Here is a 21,859-nt window from a genome sequence, read left to right as displayed (position 1 = left end):
GTGCCTTTAGACTCTTGGTTTTTCATTTTGTGCCCCACCCCCACCCCACCCAAAGGAAGCCACAACTTTTCTGATTGAAAGAGTGAAAGGCCAGTGTACATGATAACAAACTGGTTATAACCTCATATTGGTGGGGGTGGGGGTGGAGTGAGAGGATCAGCTGTCATCAATCTGCACAGCAAGTATTATCTCCTGATAAGATGCTGGTGAACGCAGAGGAGTGAGACTCGATGCTCATCTCTGGATATGAAGTCTGTTAGGGAAGAGACGGTGCACTATATTCCCTTAGATGCTACAGTAGCATAGCCTCTTCACGCAAGTGTCCTGAAAACTGGGCGTGAGGATTTCAGCAAACACGTCTTATAATGTGGAGGAGGAGTCTGATCAATCAGGGGAGACAAGTACAGAATCAGTGACAATACACACTTGGTTTCAGTTCCTGGGAGGGTTTTCTTTTTTTGTTGTTGTTGTTTTTTTTTTTTTTTTTTATCTTGAAGGTTTTCTTTAATATTCAGTTTTTTTGTTTTTTGTTTGTTCGTTTGTTTTTAAATGGATCTACACTGTTAACTGATTGAGACTCCACTGTGATTCACTCGTTTACTTAATCAAAAACTTTTCAGGGATGTCTGTAAATTTCAGTGTTATACGTGATAAAAGTGGTGTTGGTTGATCTAAAGAGGGACCAGAAATAATTTCTACTATTCCAATACTGAAGGAAAAAAATTACTGATGTATACTGTGCTAAAAAAAAAAAAAAGAAAGTATTGATTAAAACTCCCACCCCCAGACATTTAACCTTAAAAACTATTTTAAATGTATTTTATTATAAGGGAAATACAAATGGCTGATAAATACCAAAAAGATTCAAAAGCAGCTTAATTTAAAAAGCACAAAGAGATTCTGGTTGGAAATGCCAGAATCTCAAATGTTTTTATAGTTGCTGAGCTAAATAATGTGATTCTTGAGTTTACAGATTTTAAAACTGTCACTGAAAGGTTAAAGTATCTACTGTTTTTATGAAATCAAACTTAATGCTGCCTCAGAAATCCCGGTACTGAAAGGGTAACATGGAAGTAAAGAAATCAGTATGAAATAGTGGTGAGTCACATGATTTTTAAAAAAGTCGGTTTGCAGAAAGGCATAAGAAGAAAAGGTTAATGGAATAGTTACTCAACAGCACATTTACTGTCTCAGAAGTAGTCTCATATGGGTTGGATTTTTAAGATCAGATTATCATAATTTTGATCTTTGGTCAAAATTTTGTACTTTAGAATACTTAGAGCCAGATTTAACATCATGTGGCTTTGTCTACTGCAGATATGTGGAAATGCCAACAAATACGTTGTTCTCTAAAAAGTAACTTTCTCTTGTTGATTGAAAAATACAGTTCTTATAAACAAAACCCATATATAAATATATATATATATAAATTAATTTTATTGCAGAAGTTTGGAAGTTATAGCATTTGAGTCTGTATTGGACAAATAAGCTACTATGCTTTTCAAATGATTTGAAAGTCACATATATTTGCCTCTTTATTTTGATGGTGGTTTGATTTTTTTTATTTTTAAGTAAAAATCACTAAACTTGTGCAATGTTAGCATGGAAGTTATCTGAGGTATCTTTGTATGATTGTACTTTAGCCAGGGTGGACATAGCTTAAATTATAAAAACTGAAGATTAAAGTACAAAAAAAAGTATAAGTTCATGCTGCCTACTTCTAAGAGAACTTTTGTTCTTCATAACTAGATAACATTATGTCACTGATTCATAGGGGGTTTAAATTAATTCTGTGAGTTAGAATACCAGAGTTATTAGTGTCCATTTTCATCTAAGATCTTTATTCTCTTAACGTTCTTGGTCCTATTGAAACATTTCGGTATACCAAAATACTGCAATGTTGATACCCAAGAGAAAAGCCATTATCATGTGTATGCTGGTCATCATGATCAGTGTGGTACAATTTTTTAAAATAAACTATCATGCCCTTCAAGCCATTATTTGTCTTTATTTCTAGAATTTGTAATTCTGACATGTGATGTGTTCATAACATGAGGGTGTGTGCACTTGAGCCTGTTTTACTATTTTAATTACAGAGTTGCTTATGTGCTGTAGTTGTAATGCAGCGAGACTGGTTCAGCAGCTACACATTGTCACCCAGTAGCCTTCCTGGCGCTTGTGTCTGAAGGGATGGATCACACCAGGAATGGGGGAAACACATTTGAAAGTGAAATGTAAACCAGTGCAAGTTGGGCAGAGTAATGTAATCATTGGAATGTTCTTGGGCTTCACTTACACCGTTGTCTTGCATTTATTCATAACAATACAAGAGATTCTTACATGTTGATTTTTTGATTGTCTTAAATTTTGCTGCTGTTCTTAAGGACTTGAAAAATGTTGTAGTCTGTCAAGTCAGGCATGGAAAGTGTTATTCTTTACTAAGTTCATTGCTAGAGCTGTTTTTTCTATTTGTCTTTATTTTCTCAGAATCAAATACCATGTCTGATTCTGATATCTTTAAATTCATAAGCATTTTCCATTTTTTTCTCATTTCCATCTTTATCTTTGGTTAAAAGAATAAGTAAAACAGGGTATTATTTATTTATAGATTAGAGATGTTGAATATTGTTTTATTTTCTTTAAATTGTTATGATTAGTGTAGGTCAGCCATGTTTATCTTTTAAAAAATAAACAAAAGTTGCTTTATTTCTCAGTTTCAGTGAAATGTTATAATTTTTTCTGCATTCATCACAGAGGCATTTATTAATGTGAGACTTAACAGAGAAATGGAAGAGCATGTTCTCTTAAACTTTCATCTGTAGTTTCCATGTAAATTGTCCATGAGACTCTTGCTAATTGGATTTATTTAAAACCATAGCTGGTAGTAATGGTACATGGCTGTGATCCTAGCTATTTGGGAGGCTGAGGAAGAAAGATCACAAGTTCAATACCAGCCTAGGCAAATTAGTGAGACCCTGTCTTAAATTTTTTAAAAAGGCAGGGGGATGTAGCTTAGTGGCAGAACATCCCTGGGTTTGATCCCACTTAAAAAAATAAATGAATGAAGTTAGTCAATTGTTCCATAGAGGATTTGCTTATTAGTATTATCAGTAATTAAGCATATAGCAGTAACTTGTGAGCAAGAGGTTTTGAAATAATAGTTGCTTTGGGCCAAATATCAGTCACTTCACATGCTATCTTGGTTGGTTGCCAGAAATAGGCCATCTAAGTAAAAAAAATATATAGTGGGTCCAGGGATCTGATAGACCCCAAAGGGGCCAAAGTCCCATGTAGATAATCTTGCCCTCTTTGTGGGGCTTTGAAATCTGGTGTCTGCTTGTCTTTTGATCCATTTTCTTTTTTTTTCCTCTGGAGACTGGGTTTGTTAGCATTCTAATATGTCTAAAGCTCACAGGTCTACTTGGATCAGTGTCCAAGCTGTACAAATCACCCACGATCTGGAGAGACTCTCTCAGAGGGTATGGAAGTGGGGAAAGGAAATGCTTGGTGCCTCTCAATATGAACTTTTTCTGATGGTCCTCACAACTGACCTCTAAGGAAGATTCCATCTCTAGTTTATGGATGAGTTTAAAAGATCAGAGGTTGGGTTGACGTTATGGCTCAGTGGTAGAGCAATTGCCTGGCAAGTGTGAGGCACTGGCTTTGATTCTCAGCATCACATGTAAATTAGATAGATAGATAGATAGATAAAATAAAGACCCATTGATAACTAAAAAAAAAAAAAATCAGAGAGCGCACAAACAGGACTGAGATTCAAATTGGAATCTGGATCAAAGCTATTCTTAAATTGAATTTCATTGAATGCCATTTCTTCGCTTTTGAGATATCTTCAAACCTTCCCATGTCCCCACTGCTATATTGATAGGAATCCTATCACTCTTCAGACACTGTGCATGAAGATACTAAATGAACCTCTCAAAATCTGCTCTTGTCACCCATTTCTGTTGGGAAAGAGGAGCGTCTGCTGTGCTGCTGTCTCGTAGTAGAAAGGTCTGACTAGTCTAACGTAGATGGGAAGTGTGTCAGGTGAGGCCTTCTGATGTTGTTCAGCTCCTGCCTCCATGCGAATATAAACACATTTCAGTTACTGTAAGAGTGATCTTAATCAATCATGGGGCAAATGTTTAATCCATTTGTCAGTTGCATTTAGCCACAAGTCTCTTGATCACAGGTGGGAGCAGCAGAGTTTCTGAGTGGCGAGCTCTGATGAGTCTTCAGTGGTCATATGGGAAGGATGCTGTTGTACTAGGGCTTGGGGGGCAGAAGTCTGAGATACCCAGCAGCAGAAGCCAGGCCTGTCTGCCCTATCCCAGGCCTCTGACGTGGGGTTAGGGGTAGTTAATCTGGGACACAGCCTTTCCAGGGATTACAAATTCTTTCCTTTTGACTCTGATCCCCGAATGTCCCAATCCCATCATTCATGTGGCAGACATGGAGCTTCCAAAAATGCCACCTTGGATGCTTGTCTTAATAAAGGACAGTCCAACTTCTCCAGGAGAACTTGTTCCAGTAGTGTGCTAAGGACACTAAGCTACCTTCAAGGGGACTTAGAAACACTAAGGATGTGTGGTTTTCTGTTGCTGTGTTCCGCCAGCCTGCACTGGAAATATCTCTAAGTTTGAAGTAGCCAGATGCATCAGACCTCATTTTTCCTGTGGTTTAAATTTCCAGTCACCCCAGGAAATCGCTCTCAGGACTTAATAATTGCTGAGTTGTCAGGCTTCTCTGCAAGCTGACCCAGCACAGCAGGGAAAAACAGCAGTGCTTTGGGGCCAGAGACCTGGGTCAGACCCTAACTCCATGATCTCGGGCAACTCACTAACCCATCTTGCAGTTGTGCAATAGGCCTACTTAGAGTTTATTGACTTGTTGAGGGTATTAGGTTAAATACCATTTAAAACCCTTGACCAGATTTCAATACTCCCTTTCTTAATTAGGAAAAAAAAAGGATGTGATAAAAACTTCAGAATTAGGTAATGAGTTAGCTCTTCATCACTGTTACATAAATACCTGACAAGAACAACAAGAGGAGGAAAAGTTTATTTGGGACTCACAGTTTCAAGGTTTCAGTTCATGGTTGGCCTGAACCAGTTCCATTCCTTTGGACCTAGGTGAGGCAAACATCCTGGCATAAAGGTATGGTAGAGGAAAGCTATTCAGTTCATGGCATCTTGGAAACAGCTAGGAGCCGGGGACATGACATAGAATCCCCAAGGGCATGCCTCCAGTGACTGACTTCTAGCCATGCCCCACCTGCCTGTAGTTGTGTTCAAATTATTAATTCATCAAATGGATCAATCCACTAAGTAGGTTATAGCATTCATAATCATTTCACCTCTCATCCTGCCTGCATTGTCTCTCATGTGAGTTTTTGGGGAGACACTTCATATCTAAACCATAACATGTTCTTTATAAATGATAGTTACGATCTGAACATTATATAACCTTGGGCTAATTATTTAACCTTTTTGGAGCCAAATTCTTCATTTGTAGTGGGGTATAGTATCCCCTTCAGAGAACTGCACATGGCAAATGATAAGCCCTGAACCCAAAGCTTAACAAAAGTAGTGATACAATAAAGATCTCTGTGATTATGTGAGAAGGGATGAGATAAAGGATTTGAATAAGAATATCATGTCAACTTTGCCATGGAAAATAAAGGAATCCACACTTGAGTCCCTGTCAGGCAGGGACCTGCTTTAGCCTGTTCCTGCTCCTGCTTTAGCCCAGCCTCCTGGTGCTTTCCAGGCCATGAGACCAAACTTCATTCCAGCCTTCTTCCTCTTAGAACCCCAGCACAGTCTCCTCCTGGACTCCTGCCCAGCAGAAGATTCTATGCTTCTCCGACTTACTGAGCTCCTCCTCGTGGGGTAGGGATGGGCTCAGCTCTCCAGAGATACTCCTTCTCAGACACCTTTGCTTGGTCTTCAAGAGCTAAGTGCCGGCCTGCAGCTCTAACCAGAAATATTTGAATATGCCTCAAAATTGTTTTGATTCACCAATTAATAGTAGTTTTATTGACTTCCTCTTTCACGCCTTAAAAATAATATACGTTCAAAAATGTTAAATGTTAGAAATATTGAGCCCTAAGACAAAGAGGGGAAGTCTGCTCAGTGTTCAGCAGTTCAGCTCTGACCTCAGGCCACACACAGGCATTTGAAAATGGTCCATGCATTTGCTCTGGGAAGTTGAGTTTATTGCCTCTGAGTGGCTTTTGGAGCAGCCATGCCTTGAATGAAATAAAATTTTAGTGTAGTCCAGGTTCAGTCATCTTGTTTATTCCTCTTTTGTTCAACCTAAGAGTTGTAGGAAATGTAGTTTTGGTTTAATTGAAAGTACATCTCTTGGTAAGAAAAATCTTCCAAAAAAATAAAGTGCAGTTTAGAATTTAGCAAATAAGATTTCATTTAAAACTGACACTGCTTGCGTGTATCTGTTGGTGTCAGAATCTATTTTCAAACACTTATTTTTATCACCTGGCCCCTGCCTGTGAATTCTCTTGTAAACCAACTGGCGTATCAAGGTGCTAACAACATATTAGTGCAAAGTTGTAACTGTGGGATTGTCAAGTCCGTAAGTCTATGTTCTTTGTGTGAACCACAATGCCTTTGAGGAGAGTAAACCCTATAATTCCAGAGAAAAGGGGCTTTCTTGACAAATTGTGCTCGTGTGTGAGTGTGTGTGTTGGGGGGCGGTTGCTGGGGATCAAACCCAGGGCTCAGCAATACTAGGCAAGCACTCTACCCACTGAGCTATACCACCAACTCAAATGGTACCTTTTTTTTTTTAATTTTATTGTAAACAAATGGGATACATGTTGCTTCTCTGTTTGTACATGGCGTAAAGGCATACCATTTGTGTAATCATAAATTTACATAGAGTAATGTTGTTTGATTCATTCTGTTATTTTTTTCCTTCCCCCCACCCCTCCCACCCCTCTTTTCCCTCTATACAGTGCTTCCTTCCTCCATATCACATGGTACTTTTTAATGCTCTAATTCTAGAATCTATGGGAAGGCAATTTGACCTGTGAGGTACTTAATTCTGTACCTGTGAGGTACAGGTAATCTCATGACAAATTTCATAGTCACCTAAAGGATTAAAAACTATAGACATCACTCATTAAAAAAAAAAAGAGAAAATACTGTATACCAACATAGAATTTTCCAAGAAAAATTAAATGAAAAAAGCAGAACAATATTTCATATGCTATACTTGAGCAAAACAAATTGTTTGCTTATTGTAGATTATTTCTGAAGGTAAATAAATGCCAAAAAAAAAAAAAAAAAAAAAAAAAACTGGACCCAAGGTAATACTGTTTGCTTCTGGGGCTGGAAACTGGGGGTCAGGGTGGGAGGGACACTTTTCAATGTGTATTTTAGCATTTGTATTTGAATGATGAAATGTATGTGCTACTTAAAAAGTAGTTGAAGATAAAATCTGAAATTAGCAGAGGGACTAGCAAAATAAAAAAGGATGTTTAAAAGTGGGTGAAACTACATAGCTCTATACCACCTGCTCTGAGACCTGGAAGTAAATTGTACAAGGCACAGAAACAATGAACTCAGAACAGTTACCAGGTCAGTCTTCATTGTATTTACCCCTTGTTGAACTCAGCGTGTTAGAAGTCCCTGTTAAGAGAATGCTTAAAGTAGCAGTCAAGGCAGTATGACCAGAACATGGTCCCTTGTTTTATATGATATGGGTTATTCTTACGTCTTCTCAATCAAAATGTTTCTTTCTCCTTGACTTATGAAGCCTTTCACAATCCTCTTTTCCCAGTGTCTTTTCCTTACTCCTGTCACTTTCACGCTGGCATTTAGCAACTAATTGCCTGTAGATCCAGAGCTAATATCGATTTCTTTTTCTTACCACTTATATATGGAATGTTTATTAAAGGTATGATTCTATTTCCTGCCATTATTTCCATTTCTTTATCTACAGAACTCCCCTACTAAACCATTTTGTAAACAGGAAACTGAGGCTTATCACATAGCCAGAAAGAGACTTGGTTGGAATGCCAGTACAGGTCACCTGATTCCACAGCTTGTGTTCTTGGGCACTTTGCAACTCACTTGAGAACACAAGGCAGACACACAGCATGACTGGGAGGTGATGTGTTTCCTGAGGACACGGCCCATCTCTATGCTTTCCTTGGGATGCCAGCAGCACCAGGCACAGAGCAATAAATACAGCAGAAATATAGTTTTAAGGATAGAAAGACCTTTGTGACTCTCCAGGTTTGTGAATAATACTAAATTGCACTTTATGAAAGAAAGAAAATGGAGCAATGCGAGCCCTCAGTGTTGGCATCACCAGCACAGACAGTCGCTGCCTGTGAGGGCAGTCTTTCACAAAGACAGACCTCTGTTCTAGTTCCAGGAGAATGGCGGGGTCGGCGGCTACAGGAGGAGCGAACAGCCACAGTACGGCTTTGTTCCGCTGCCACTGCCTCTGCGCACCAGCCTGCAGGATGCAAATTTGTGCTGGAGCTTCGTGACAAGTTACTACCGCACATCACGCCCTTCTGAGCCATTTGTGAACGGCTGTTGTTTTGACTGTCAAATCCACATGTGCCAAGGTGCTGCTGTTTGTTCCTCCTAAATGCAACTAAGAGTTCAGAAGAAGACCCTGAAAGGCGGGCCTCTGAGTGGGTGGCCTCAGTGTTCCCCAAGAGGTCAGAACCCAAGAACTCAGCCCATCAAAGCTTTGGAAGTATAAAGCCTTAAATGCCATGAAATAGTAATCACTCACCATGTTGGTTCTTCTACTTCTTCAGTACAGAGACTTTGAACAAGACCAGACTCCCGCTGTTCTCTCCTGAGGACAAATCCTGTGGGGAACCAAACCATCCTCATGGAGTACATATTTGAGTAATTTAGCTTAAACCTCTTGATGAAGCCACTAGCACAGTAGAGGTCTCTTGGACTCTGGGCCTGATGGGTTCATTTAACAAATATTTGTTGACTGGGGAGTTCCAGGCACTGTTTCAGGCACTGGGAGTGCAGCAGTGAGCAGAACCAATGAAAATTTACATCCAGTGTCTGTGTGTGGGGTGACATAAATACATTAGTAAAACAGATGACATTTAGCAGGTGGCAGTGCTGTGGGGAAAAATAAAATAGGGAAGATGGGAGGGTTGAGGGAATTCGTTATTTTAAATGAGGTGGTCAGACCAGGGATCCCAACCTGCAGTACACACCTGGAAGATTTGAGAGTGAGCCATGTGGATAAACCAGGGGAAGAACATTCCAGAACATCAGTAGCAGTTTCAACCTGTGGGCTGTGAAGCTGAGCCCTCTTACTCTGGTGAGGTGGGAGAGACCAGAGAGGGCCATTTGAGCTGTCAGGAGGACATAGGCTTTTCTCAGAGTGAGGTGGCGAGTCCCTGGAGGCTAAGAGCAGGTAAGAGTATGATCTGCCTTGTTTTATGGCAGGAGCCTTTTGGCTGCTCTGAGTGGATGGGCAAAGGTAGCAGCAGAAAGACCAGAGGCTCTGTGACCATTTTTGGATATGAGGGTGGCATGTGTAGTGGGAACTGAGATCAGTTGAGTTCTTTGGCCAGGGAACTGTGTCCCCAGTAAGGAGCTAGGCAAGCAGAGGGACAGTCCCCTCCCGTGTATGCTATGCTCCCATCACAGCCACTTCGCCTTTTGATTAACTTTTTCCTTTGTAGTCTAGCAGTCTTTCTTCTGGCTCAAGTCATTCATTCTCCTTAGATATGCTCTGTTAAGCACAGGTTTTATAAGTTAGCTCTTAGAGAGTTTTATTTGTAAGTCCCCAGATACAATATCCTAACAGTCAGGCACAGAAAACGGCCTAGGTTGTCAGTTCCTGGGTGCACACATCTGTGTTTCGGCAATAGATTGGCCATCCTGGTTGTGGCCTGGGACCTTGCCACTCAGTACTGTTCAGTCCACCTGGTAGCCATAGGTGCTGCCTCTGTTCAGTTCTGGGGTCTCCAAAGTAGGGTTTGAGGCCCAGTGGTTACCTCACCATCTACTCTGGAGATCTCTTAATTCCTGGTCAGAATGCTGCCACTTGACATTTTCAAACCAAATCAGCAAAATTTAAAAAAAACATTCACAATTTTTTTGGATTCCTTCCTACTCCCTAATGTACAAATGTGGGATTCGCTGCTTTTTGTGGTATGGCCTCCACTGAGTTCTTGCCATCGACCAGCTTGCCAGGACGTCTCTTTACAACCAGACGGTCCTTGGTGAGGCTTGCCTAGCACCTTTTATACTATCAATTCATCTACTTTTACCATAGTTTGCCTTCGGGAAAATGTCTACACATGAACTGGTAAACATTAAAGGATCTTTTCTCAGTCCCTCCTACTTTTGGTTATAGTATTTTGGACCCTGGCTTTATATGAGCATCACCTAGGGAGCTTTTAAAAATATGATCCCTGGACTCCATTCTAGACCAACTAACCCAGTATCTAGAGGGTGGGGCCCAGACTTCCAAATGTTTTAAAACCTCCCCAGATGATTCTGATGTACAATTTCACTTTCTTCAAGTAACTGTTAACAGGGCCTACCACGGCCGACTGTAGACTCTCATTCACCACGGTGCTCTAAGCTTCTCTCCAAATGAAGCCTTATAGAGAGTCACAGAGATTCAGTGAAGGGATTGAAAGAAGAAAACATTCATTATATAAATTTAAGTCTCTGTTCTACTACCAGAACACATGGTCTGTAATGAGCAATGAATTAATAGTCTTGGTCTGTAATCCATTTTGAATAGCATAATTATATGCTGTTGCATTTTGAGTGTGTCAAAAACTATTTGTTAAATATGAATGATTACAATATATCACAAAATGTTTTTCATTCTTTAATGCCTTGGGGCTTTAAAATTCCATAAGTGGCCCCTGCCTCCCTGGGCAGAGGGAACTTTCTGGAAGCAGCCATGGTCTGCAGGAAGGAACACAGGACAGGGACTTCCTGAAGCTGAGTGTCCTTTTCTGGCCCTGAGACTGAGAAGATCCCTTAATCCCCTCCGGAAAGGTTTCATGATTCTCCTATTACAAAAGTGGGGGAAGTAAGGACCACAGAACTGAGCAAAGTTAATTATGTACAAAACCATTATGTAGCGTTTTAGAGTTTCCTGGCTTCTCAAATGCCACCCCACCCAGATACCCACATTGGACCTCCTGCCAACTGGTCTTTTGTGAGCTGTTTCCTCTACCTCTTTGGCCTTCCAAAACACTGTCTGGCCGAATCCTGCTCCTCCTCTGGGACTGGGCTCAGACATTACCTCTTACTGGCAGCTCTCCCTGCCCTATCTTCCCACCCTGCCAGGTTAGGTGTCTGTCCCTTTGTTGCCCGGTTCCCATCTCTCCTCAGCCTTGACATTTGTTACACTGTGTAATTCCCTTGCTCATGTCTGTCTTTCCCTCTCCATTCATTTGGCTTTTTTGCTCTTTTTTTCCAGGGTTTAGCACAGCATCTAGAATATTTATGGATTTATCATAAAAGTAGAATCAAGATCAGGTGAATCAAAAGTACTACGGTGTTATATTTGCTGTGTATTTACAGGGAGAACAACTTATTAGCTCAGTGGGTTTCTTTGCCATCATTTCACTGCTCCTGTTTTTACCTTGGCTGGCGAGTCCTAGCCAAGGCAGTAAGGTCACCGCCAGCAGCTCTCTCTCCAGCAAAAGCCTAAAGTCTTCAGCATCCATAGTGGTAATGCCATCTTATCAGGCTTCCATTAGTAGGTGTGTAGGTAGCTGCTGTGGTTTGGGTATGGCTTGGTTCTCAATGTGGTGTTGTAGAGAGGTGGTGGAATCTTCTAGAGGTAGGGCCTCATGGAAAGTACATGGTAATGTCACCAGGTGCACTACCCTTGGAGGGAATTAATGTACTTGGAGTATTTCAGTTAATTCTCGTGAAAGTGAGGTCTAAAAAGAGTAAACCTGGTCCCCGAATCTCTGGCTTCCTGTCTCACTGTGATCTCTTCCACACTTATTCTTGCCCTTGTGATCCCGTTCACCACAAGGCCCTCCCCAGGGACTAAACAGATGGGCTCACCCAATCTTCAACATTCAGCTCCCAGAACTGTAAGCTACATAAACCTCTTTTGTTTATAAAGTACCCCTCAGGTATTTGGTTATAGCAACAGAAAAAGGAGTAATAGAGTTGCTTACAAGTTCTTTTCACAAACTATGCTGCAATAATGAACATTCTTTGTCATTGTATTAGTTTCCTATTTTTGCTGCAACAAATTACCACAAAGTTAATGACTTAAAATAGCACAAACTTATTACCTTACAGTACTGGGTCAGAAATCCAAAACAAATTTCATTGAACTAAAACTCAGGGTGTCAGCACGCTTTCAATCCTCTTTGGAGATAGTAGGGGAGAATTCATTTTCTTGCCTTTTAATAGCTTCACGATGGCACCTTCATTTCTTGGCTACTGGTTCCCTTCCATCCTGAAATCCAGCAAGTCTTATTGAGACTTTTCCACATTAAATCACTCTGAGGCTGAGTCCTTTGTCTTCCTTGTCCACAGCTGAAGAACCCTTGGGATCACATTGGGTCCTCCAGATTAGGAGAAAAGGACTTTATAACCCTGATAGCTTTCTCAGAGGCGCACAAACTAGGATTTGAGCCCAATTTACCATTCTCCTGTGTCCTCAGGCCTGATAATTAAAGGAGGCCCAAGTGAGATCCAAGTGATTTACACCATGAATATCACCCCACGTATTCTCTAAAGTCAAAAGCGACCGCATTAAAAATGACACAAGGACAGGATTATTCAGCTATATATAAATATAAAATTCCTGGAAATATTCACCGACTTCTGAAGTTGAAGTTCATCTTACTAAACCACTGGGCTTTTCCTTCTTCCCCTCTCCTGTCCTCCTTCCTTGTCTTTTCTCCCTTCCTTCCTTTCTCAGTCCTCCTTTGCTTCAGTATTAGAGTGTGGTCTGCATCAGAGTCACACAGTGGAGCAACTCGTGCTGATGTAATTTACAATTAAATTGGCCCCTGGCCATGCCAGTCTCTTATTCAGAGGGCTGGGAGAGATCCATAAGAAATCAGACAAGGGACATGCCCCGCCTGTCTCCTCTGACACAGCCCTGGATGACATCATATAAAAAGTCACTTCCTGCCTGGTCCTTATCTCTACTGCTGACTTAATTAATGGTCTTACTTCCTTTATTTGTGTGTGTGGAATTTGTGAATAAAAGTAAAATCACTTCCTATTGAGGTTTATACATAGGTCCCTTAGAGGTCATGTACTTGGATGGTTTTTCTTTCTCTGGGGACTAAAAGGTTGTTTGATGTCGAAAATGAATAAGTCATAAAAATATACCACACTGAAATTCAGTGAGAGTCAGGGTTTACTGACTTCCATTTTCTAGTAAGTATATGTCTAACCCACAAACTGGCTGATTTGAAATAAGTAAAACCTGACTCATAGTTAGGGAAGTTTTAAAACTGATTTTAAAAGCGTCTTAAACTCAATTGCTTTCTGTGGCACTTGGAGTAGATACCCCGTGCAGTATGGGAAGACACCACTGGATTGGTATTCTCATTTTGTCAACAGAATCCAGAGCCGCCCATCCTAAAGCGACACTATGGCACCGCAAACGTGGGTGTGAAAGTGCCCAACACAAGCAGTTTCCTTCAGGTGTCTCCAACCCAGCAGGAGACATGAGGACATCCAGATCTCTGCCTTCAGGGGCTCCAGGCTGGAAATTGAGTAGTCGTCACCAAAAGGGTGAGGCATTTATGTAGAATCAGTTGTAAATGTCCATATTTAAATGATGCTGTAGTCCAATCAAGTATCAACCTATAAATCAAAATTCACTGAGAACTAATCCTCTCTGACACCCCTCTTATTATCAAAAATGTTCCCTTTTGTCCCCCTAAACTTTTGGGGTGCCATCTTATACATTCATTGGTAACCAAAATAGGGTGATTTTTATGTGACAGATTGAGGTTAATAGTGATTATATAGAATTAATGGACTTGAGAGTAAAAATACTCAGGGCCTTTGAACTTTCAACTTCTAAATAGACCTTGTATGTCTTTTTTATTCCTCTTATCAACAGGAAGTAGATATATAACTGATAGAATCTGATGCAAGGCAAGGAGTCTTGCCATTTGAATTTTTTCATCCAACCATGATAATTTTATTTTGGAGGAAAGGTTAACATCCAGTTGGAGTGTTCTAAGATGAAGTTGTTTTTATGATAGAAAATTAATATGTAATGAGTTGATTATACTTGATTAAGTATAGGAAAGTATTACGAGACCAGTTTCTACTGTATATTTAGCTGTTTGCTTTATGAGACTCCCTGCTACATGCCTGGCCCCCATTCTCTCCATCCTAGGGCAGTCCTGTTACTGAGGAAGGTGCTCAAGCGAGGTGACTTGCCAGAGGGCCACACTAGGAAGAGGTGGAGGTGGATTTAAATCCAGGTAGCCTAACTCCAGTCTGTTAGTGGTGGTCGATTCTCTGATGTTTGTTTCTGGGGTTTCTTCTAAATATATTACAAATATGGAGGGGGATAAATGTGGTTGTTAGATTTAAATATTCTTTATACCTTACAAGTCCAATGGCAGTGAGAAAGGGCTTGGGAAGAAAAGGGCGCATCTCATCTCCACCTCCTTTTTAGTGCATGACCTCAAGCTAGTGACTCCGCCTGACTTCCAGGTAGAGGTAGCTATGACCTGGCAGCCCTTTGAAAGCTCACCAGCTCACCCCTACAGTTTTCTCATGATTTTAGGTAGATTTATTTTCTCATGATTTTACACGGATTTGATTCTTCATATTTACCTTTCTGTTTGAAATAGCTTAAGTGGTTCTTCTTTTCTGCAGCCAGAGGCCTGAGTATATATTCATATAATTTTCATAATTAAAATCAGATACAAGATTATAAATTGCTTTTTACAACATATTTTCTCTTCAACATTTTACAAATTTTTAATCAAGTGTTTACTGATTGTATATTTCTTCACATGTACGTAGCATCATTTATTTTCTATTCCCTTACTATTGGACACTTAAAATTTTTTATGTGTATAGATAACACTTCTTTGACACAGGGTATTAACTTTTAATTATTGCTGTGTCTGATTACTACCTACTTGGTGGCTTAAAGTTGCATAAATTTTTTATCTTATTGTTTTGGAGACCAGAAGTCTGGAATGGCTCTCACAGAGCTAAAATCAAGATGTTGGTGGGACTGCATTCATGCTGTAGGGTCTAGGAGAACATGAATTTCCTTGCTTTTCCAGGCTCTTGAGGTTGCCCATGATGCTCGACTCTTGGCTGCCTTCCATCTCTAAAGCCAGCAGAGGTTGGTTGAATCCACTGCATTACTCTGACCTTGACTCTCCTGCTCTCTTCTTCCACCTGGAAGGACCCCAGCAATTATATTGGGTCTACCTGATAATCCCCATCTCAGTGTCACCTGATTAGCCACCTGCATTTCATGCAACCTCATTTTCCCTTGCCATATAACCTAAAATGTTCACAGGCTCTAGGGATTAGGACTGGGGGACTGTTTGGCAGACTTACTCTGTGAACCACACACAATAATTTTGCTTGTAGGAGTCATCTTGCAGAAACAACCAGAGGTGCAGATATAGGATGGTTTTTCTTTCTTCTTTTTAGTACTAGGGATTGAACCCAGGCAGGGATGCTCAACCACTGAGCCACATCCTCAGCCTGTTTAATTTTTTTTATTTTGAGACAGGATCTCCTTGAGTTGCTGAAGCTGGGTTTGAACTTGCAATCCTCCTGCCTCTGCCTCCCAAGTTGCCACCACACCTGGCCAGAATGTTTTTTAAGGCTCTGATATGCCAAATATAATTGTACGAATGCATATCCCATTTGAAAAATTTAAAAATTCTCATTTCATTCACACCACACCATTGGTAGCATTGAATATTACTATTTTCCAATATTTTTCTGGTCTAGAAGATTATTAACCCAATATCTGCATGTGATAGAAAATTCAGAGTACAAGAGTACACAGTGGAAAGTCTCCTACTTATCTGTCTCTTTCAAGCTCTCCCAAGAGGCTACCACTGCTGCCAGATTTTAAATATCACTGTGGAGATAATTTGTGCATATGAATGCACCCTCCTTTTTACACAAATGCTAGTATAATATTAAAAGCATTATTCTGATATCCTTTTTTAGGTTATTAAAATATGGTTGATGTATAAATCATCTCTGATCTAGAAATTCTATGTATTATAAAGTAGCCACAGTGAATTTTGATTTACTTTATTTTTGTCAATGATATACAGACTTTCTCAGATTTTACTTAAAAGCACGAATGCTTTGGGACTTTACATCCCAGCCCTGGGACGCATATTGAAACAAGTTCAGTCCTAGAAGATATATACATGACTTCATCCCTAGAGATCAATATTATGTTTATGCAATGAAGATGGATGGCGTATTCTGTAATAAAACTAGCTGTTTCTAGGTGAAAAAAAACTTACAGTGTAACATATCAAGCTGCAAAATAAAGCAGATTTTACTACTATGAATTAATAATTTCATAAAGAATTTCACTGTCACCATATCTAATAGTCACTTTCTCGATTTACAGTCTTCTCTCACTTTGTCCTGGAAGATACTAGTTGTGAATAAAATAAACAACCCATGATGAAGAAATTCAACCAGTTTTCTCGTATTCAAACAATAAATAGTTATAAAACATTAAGGAGGGAAAAGCCATTATTCACAGAAGTAGCAAAAATTGATCACCTGGGAATACATTTAATAAGAAACATTAAACACATAAAACAAACTGTAGAATTGTATAAGAATATTAAAGGAAATACAAAAGGAGAGACCTTTTTTTAAAAAAAGTAGATATAACATTTAAAAAGATGTAAATCTTCCTTCATCTCTAAATTTAAGACAAAAAATAAAAATACTATGGAAATTTTTGTCAGAAGTTGCAAAAATGATGCTAAGTTTTATCTAGCAATTCAAATGTGCTATTTTAGAAAAGAAAAGTAACAAAAGGAATTCACCTTCTGCCTTTTAGGTGTTAAGCCATGTTGTAAATTTATAATAATTAAAATAGTATGCTGCTGGGACAGAACTAAAAAGACCAATGAAGCAGAATTGGGGTCCAGAAATGAACTTAGATTTGTGTGGAAGCACAATAGATGCAAAAGAAAATTCTTGAATATTTGCAGAAAAGATGTAAATAAATTTGAGCCAGTTAGTTTCCTGTTGGAAAATAAAACAAATTAGAATTATACAACAAAACAGTAAATCCTTGTAGATCAGGTTTGTTTACAAAACATAAAACCATAAATTCTTAAGAGAAAAATTTGCTAGAATGTATTTATAATCTTGGGAAAAGATTATAATCTTTTATACTTTTGGGCAAAAACCAAAAAACAAAAAACAAAAAAACTTTCTAACTACAAAACGATCAAAGACCTCACAAAATAAAAAAGCATGATTGCATTGAATGTCTACAAATGAAAATTTGATATATGGTAAGAATATATTTGCAACATATTATTGATAATAACCTTTATTTTTATTCATAAATGATTCCATTTTAATAAGAAAATGACCACTCAAAAGAAAACTGGGCAAAGGATATGCCAACATGTCATATATAGATATAAATATGTGATTTAAACATGTCATTTATGTACATGATAACTCTATAGAAGTACACAAGATAAGTAAATATGATAAAAGAGGCTCAAGTTCAGTTAAGATTAAAGAACTACCTACTAGTTTTGGATGTGTTTGCAAATATCAATTCAGATTTAAATTTACAACCTTTCCACATTTGCATGAGTATTTTTTGTAGGTTAACTTGCTAAAAGTGGAATTGCTACACAAATGGTGTTTATTTTAACATTCTTTATTATTTCAAAGCATTTAATGATTAAAATGTTACATACAAAAATTGGAATAGTAGAAAACTTTTTTATGATTTTTTACTGTGCTGGGGATTGAACATAGGTTCTCATGCATGCTAGGGAAGCACTTTACCCCCATTTCCCCAGCCTTCGCCCCTTTTTCTGTTTTTTTTATTTTGAGATAGGGTCTTGCTAAGTTGCTCAGGCTGGACTTGAATTTGGGATTCTCCTGAATCGGCCTCCTGATTAGCTAGGATTATAGATGTGTACCACTACACCCGGTGCTATTTTCATGTTTATAAATATAGATGTCTATGACATTATTTTGTAATCTGCTTTTTAGAGATTATATCATCCTGTGTATATAAACTTTATGCATTTGTTTAAAAGGGGCCTGGAGTGGAAAAGTTGGGGTTGGGTAGGGTGAGGGATGACTTTGTACTTTTAACTTTATGCAATCCAAGTCTGTTTGAGATTTTTCTTGTCAAATGATCCATAATTTTATTATAAAAATTGACCAGTGACCATAAGTCTTTTCTCTCATCAGATGGACGCATGAGCACAGTTAAGGTGACAGGCTTAGCAGATGTGGCTTTGGGATGTAAATGGAGTGGATGGGAACCTGGAGGATGCTCAGAAGTGACCTCACCTTGGCCCAGTGTTGATCACAGCATGAGGCACCCACTTCTTGCCTGGTCTCTGGGGCTCCCTCCACCACTCTGCCTGGATGCCTGCTGCGCCTGGGATCCCTGGTTTGGAATGTTCCATAGAAATGGAAAGCTGCTGCTGGAAGGGGAAGCTGGTCCCAGGATTTGGGAATTTCTACTCCATTTCATGAGTGCCTTGCTCTGTTTGCTTTCAAAGTTTCCATAGAAACCATGCGTGTCAAGCTCAATTTGCCCTTGGCTCCATTTAGACACATTTTTCTGTGAAAGTCACAAGGTCTGTTCTTTTCGGTTGTGGCCTTTTTGCTTCCTCCTGCTTTCCCTGGGTTCCTAAAGTGTGACCATTCAAGAGTCCAAGGCCTCCTTCTCATACCAAGATCTGTGCCTGTGCTCTTGGCAGAACGTGTTGTTAACCTTTGAAGACTATGTCTCCGAAAGAAAAGGATGCGCTCCAGCGACACACTTCGGGTCAGGAACGTTGCTAGCAAGGGTAGAAAAATGTCGGCAGCACACATGCCCAAGTCCATGGTGTAGAAGGGCACTCCTTTGCCAAGTGGGGAAGCATACTTTGTCCCTTTCCTTGTCAGGAGAAAGAGGCCACTGCACCTAGGCCTCCACTTCTAGGACCTCAGAGGACACCCATTCCTCTCTCATTGTCTGTTATGGTTTGATGCAAGATGTTCCCCAAAAGCTCATGTGTGCAAGGCAACAAGGTTTAGAGGTGAAATTATTTGAGTTATGAGAATTTTAACCTAATCAATGCATTAATCCCCTCATAGGGATTAATTGGATGATAACTATAGGCAGGTAGGGTGTGGCTAGAGGAGGTGGGTCACTGGGGCTTGTCTTTGGGATATATATTTTGTCCTCAGTGAAAGGAGAAGTGTCCCACTCTGCTTTCTGATTCCATGTCCTGAGCTGTTTTCCTCTTCTACACTCTTCCGCCTTGATGTCCTGCCTTACCTTGGGCCCTGAGCAATGGAGTCAGCCATCTAGGACTAACACTTCTGAAGCCATGAGACTCAAATAACCTTTGTCTCCTCTAAATTGTTCTTGTTGGGTCTTGTTGTCCCAGTAATGAAAAAGCTGACTAAAACATTGTCCTTTCCACCTTCTCCCTTCCCTAAGCTGTTGCCCAGCTATTGTTGTCTCCACTTCCAAAGGTGGGAGTAGTTGTCTGACCCCTAGGTCCTAGAAAGTACCCTGGGTCCTTGTCAGTCATTGCTACTTTGTTGGACCCAGTCTTGAAGAGTCCAGACAAAGCCCTCTGAGGAGGCCTCATTTAGCTAAAAAATGCTTTGGTTGATTTGTGTTGATTATGGTTCTAGAACAGAGAGGCCATAACCATTATTAGGAGTCGTTAATTGCTTGTGACTAAAAACACACCATCATAGTCAGTGGGACCTTTCTTTCCAAATGGAAATGACTTTCTTTTTGTCCTAATTATTTAAGTAAAATGGACTCACTGTAAAGAATTCAAGAAATACATAAAGGCATAAGAAGAGGGTTTAACCCCACCTCACCTTCATTTGGAATCAAACCTAGACTTTTCCTGTATATTCGTGTACATTCATACCTTTATAAAAAACCCTGCTTGGATAGGTAACTTAAGGAAGAACATGCCTATAAAACTTTAAATATTTAAAATGAAAGTGATGATAGTCTAAAAAGGTTAAAATTCATTGCTGTTCAGAGATGGAACACTTCCACTTCCCCAGCCACAAAAGGAGTTTTAAATATCCAAGCCTCTTGGCCAAGTGTTAAGAAATGATTCAGAAATGTAATCCTGGCAGACGGGGACGGAAACATTCCCGTGCATTACTGGTCTTGTGCCTCTTCGGCCTTTCCTGCTGTTTCTTTAAGATTTCTGGGTTGGATGAGGCCTCCTGTTCCTTTTCAAGTTCAAGTCTCTCTTTTCTTTTCTCAGCCTCTTTCGTGACTTCCTCGGCATAGAAGGGCAGGCATGGGGCACCCCTGGAGAGGAGCCAGTTTCCCTTTCCCTCTCTCGCAGGGTGGGAGGTCTCAAGGGCTGGAGAAACTGTCAGCTCTGCAAGTTAGAAGGCTGCAAACCCCACACAGGCCCTGAGTTTTATTAAAAGAAAAAAGTATCTATACGAAAAATAAAACATCTTTGAATTCTGAGATGCTTATCAGTACTTTGCCATTTTCGAAGGTTCATTGCTGCTCAGGATGCACCTGTCTAGACAACTGTTTGGAGCATGGTAAAAACTGGTCTTTGCTTTGAGTTCGATATGGAAACCCCAAGGAATTGTGCTGTACGAGTAGGTGTTCACTGAAGGCTGGTGGTTGGATTGGCAGAGATCTTCACATTCTCTGAATATTTTGAAGGTGGTATTCTCAGGAAGTGCCCTCAGAGAGATTTCCCCCTTTCTCTTGCAGTACCCTGGATGGAGTTGTCTTTGCCACTCCCTGAACTGGACCCTGTGCCAGGGTGGGCAGAGTTATTCCTGGGGCTCAGGATGGTGCCAGGTCTCAGCAGGCTGGGGGTCCCTCCACGGAGACCTCATATGTGGCTGGGTGGCTGTGGGAGACTGACTGTACTGCACAACGGCCATTTCTGCTCCCTCACAAATGATAACAGATTGTTTCTTGGGCACCTGCTATGTGTCAACTCTAGGGTCAACCAGAAAATCAAGCAGGCCAAAGGGAAGGATTCTATTGCAATATTAAGTGCCATTGCTGGATCTGGCCCCCTTCTTCTTTGTTAACAGAACCCTGGTTTTTACTTTTTGTTTGTTTTTTGTTGTTGTTTTGTTTTGTTTATTTTATTAGGAGGGAGGCAAGCTGCTAATCCCTTAAGTGATTGATTTACTCATGATGCCAGCCTCCTTTTTATTTAGAGGTGACCATGTGACTTTTGTGAACAGTGAGAATTAATTAGAGGTCTCCTGGAGGCTTGGAGAAGACTTGTACTTTGCCTAATAAATATGGAATTTGAGACTGCCAACACTGTCCTTTCTATCTTTCAACTACCTTGAACACAGACTTGATGTCTGTAGCCTTGGTAGCCATTTTGTGGCAGCAAGAAGGAAAAGTCAAGAGAATGGCCTATGCACAAGCATGAAGAAACAGCTCAGTCTGTCTCACAGTCACTGGCTCTGATGTCTTGGAGCCTCTGAACCAAAGGCAGTTAATTAATTCCTCAGCTTATGGTGTGTGTGTGTGTGTGTGTGTGTGTGTGTGTCTGTGTGTGCGCGCGTGTGGTGTGTTACTAAGGATTGAACCCAGGACCTCATAAATCCTAGGCCATTGTTCATTTTGAAACAAGGTCTCACTAAGT

The 21,859-nt window shown here is 40.1% G+C and overlaps 1 protein-coding gene and 1 long non-coding RNA gene across 7 annotated transcripts in view; one reads left to right on the top strand and one right to left on the bottom strand.

The window, feature by feature from the left end:
* SNX18 (sorting nexin 18) overlaps positions 1-21,859 on the top strand; it is a 100,053-nt gene that overhangs the window by 26,398 nt on the left and 51,796 nt on the right. The window lies entirely within an intron of this gene.
* On the bottom strand, positions 449-20,131 carry LOC306663136. Its single transcript, XR_013764374.1, has 2 exons — positions 7,005-20,131; positions 449-6,797 (listed from the first exon to the last, which is right to left on the bottom strand). It is a non-coding gene; the product is annotated as an uncharacterized lncRNA (long non-coding RNA).

The sequence above is a fragment of the Sciurus vulgaris genome (genome assembly GCF_902686455.1).
Source record: "Sciurus vulgaris genome assembly, chromosome: 6".
In the NCBI taxonomy this organism is placed as follows: domain Eukaryota; kingdom Metazoa; phylum Chordata; class Mammalia; order Rodentia; family Sciuridae; genus Sciurus; species Sciurus vulgaris.
This window is presented reverse-complemented; position numbering and strand designations above follow the sequence as displayed.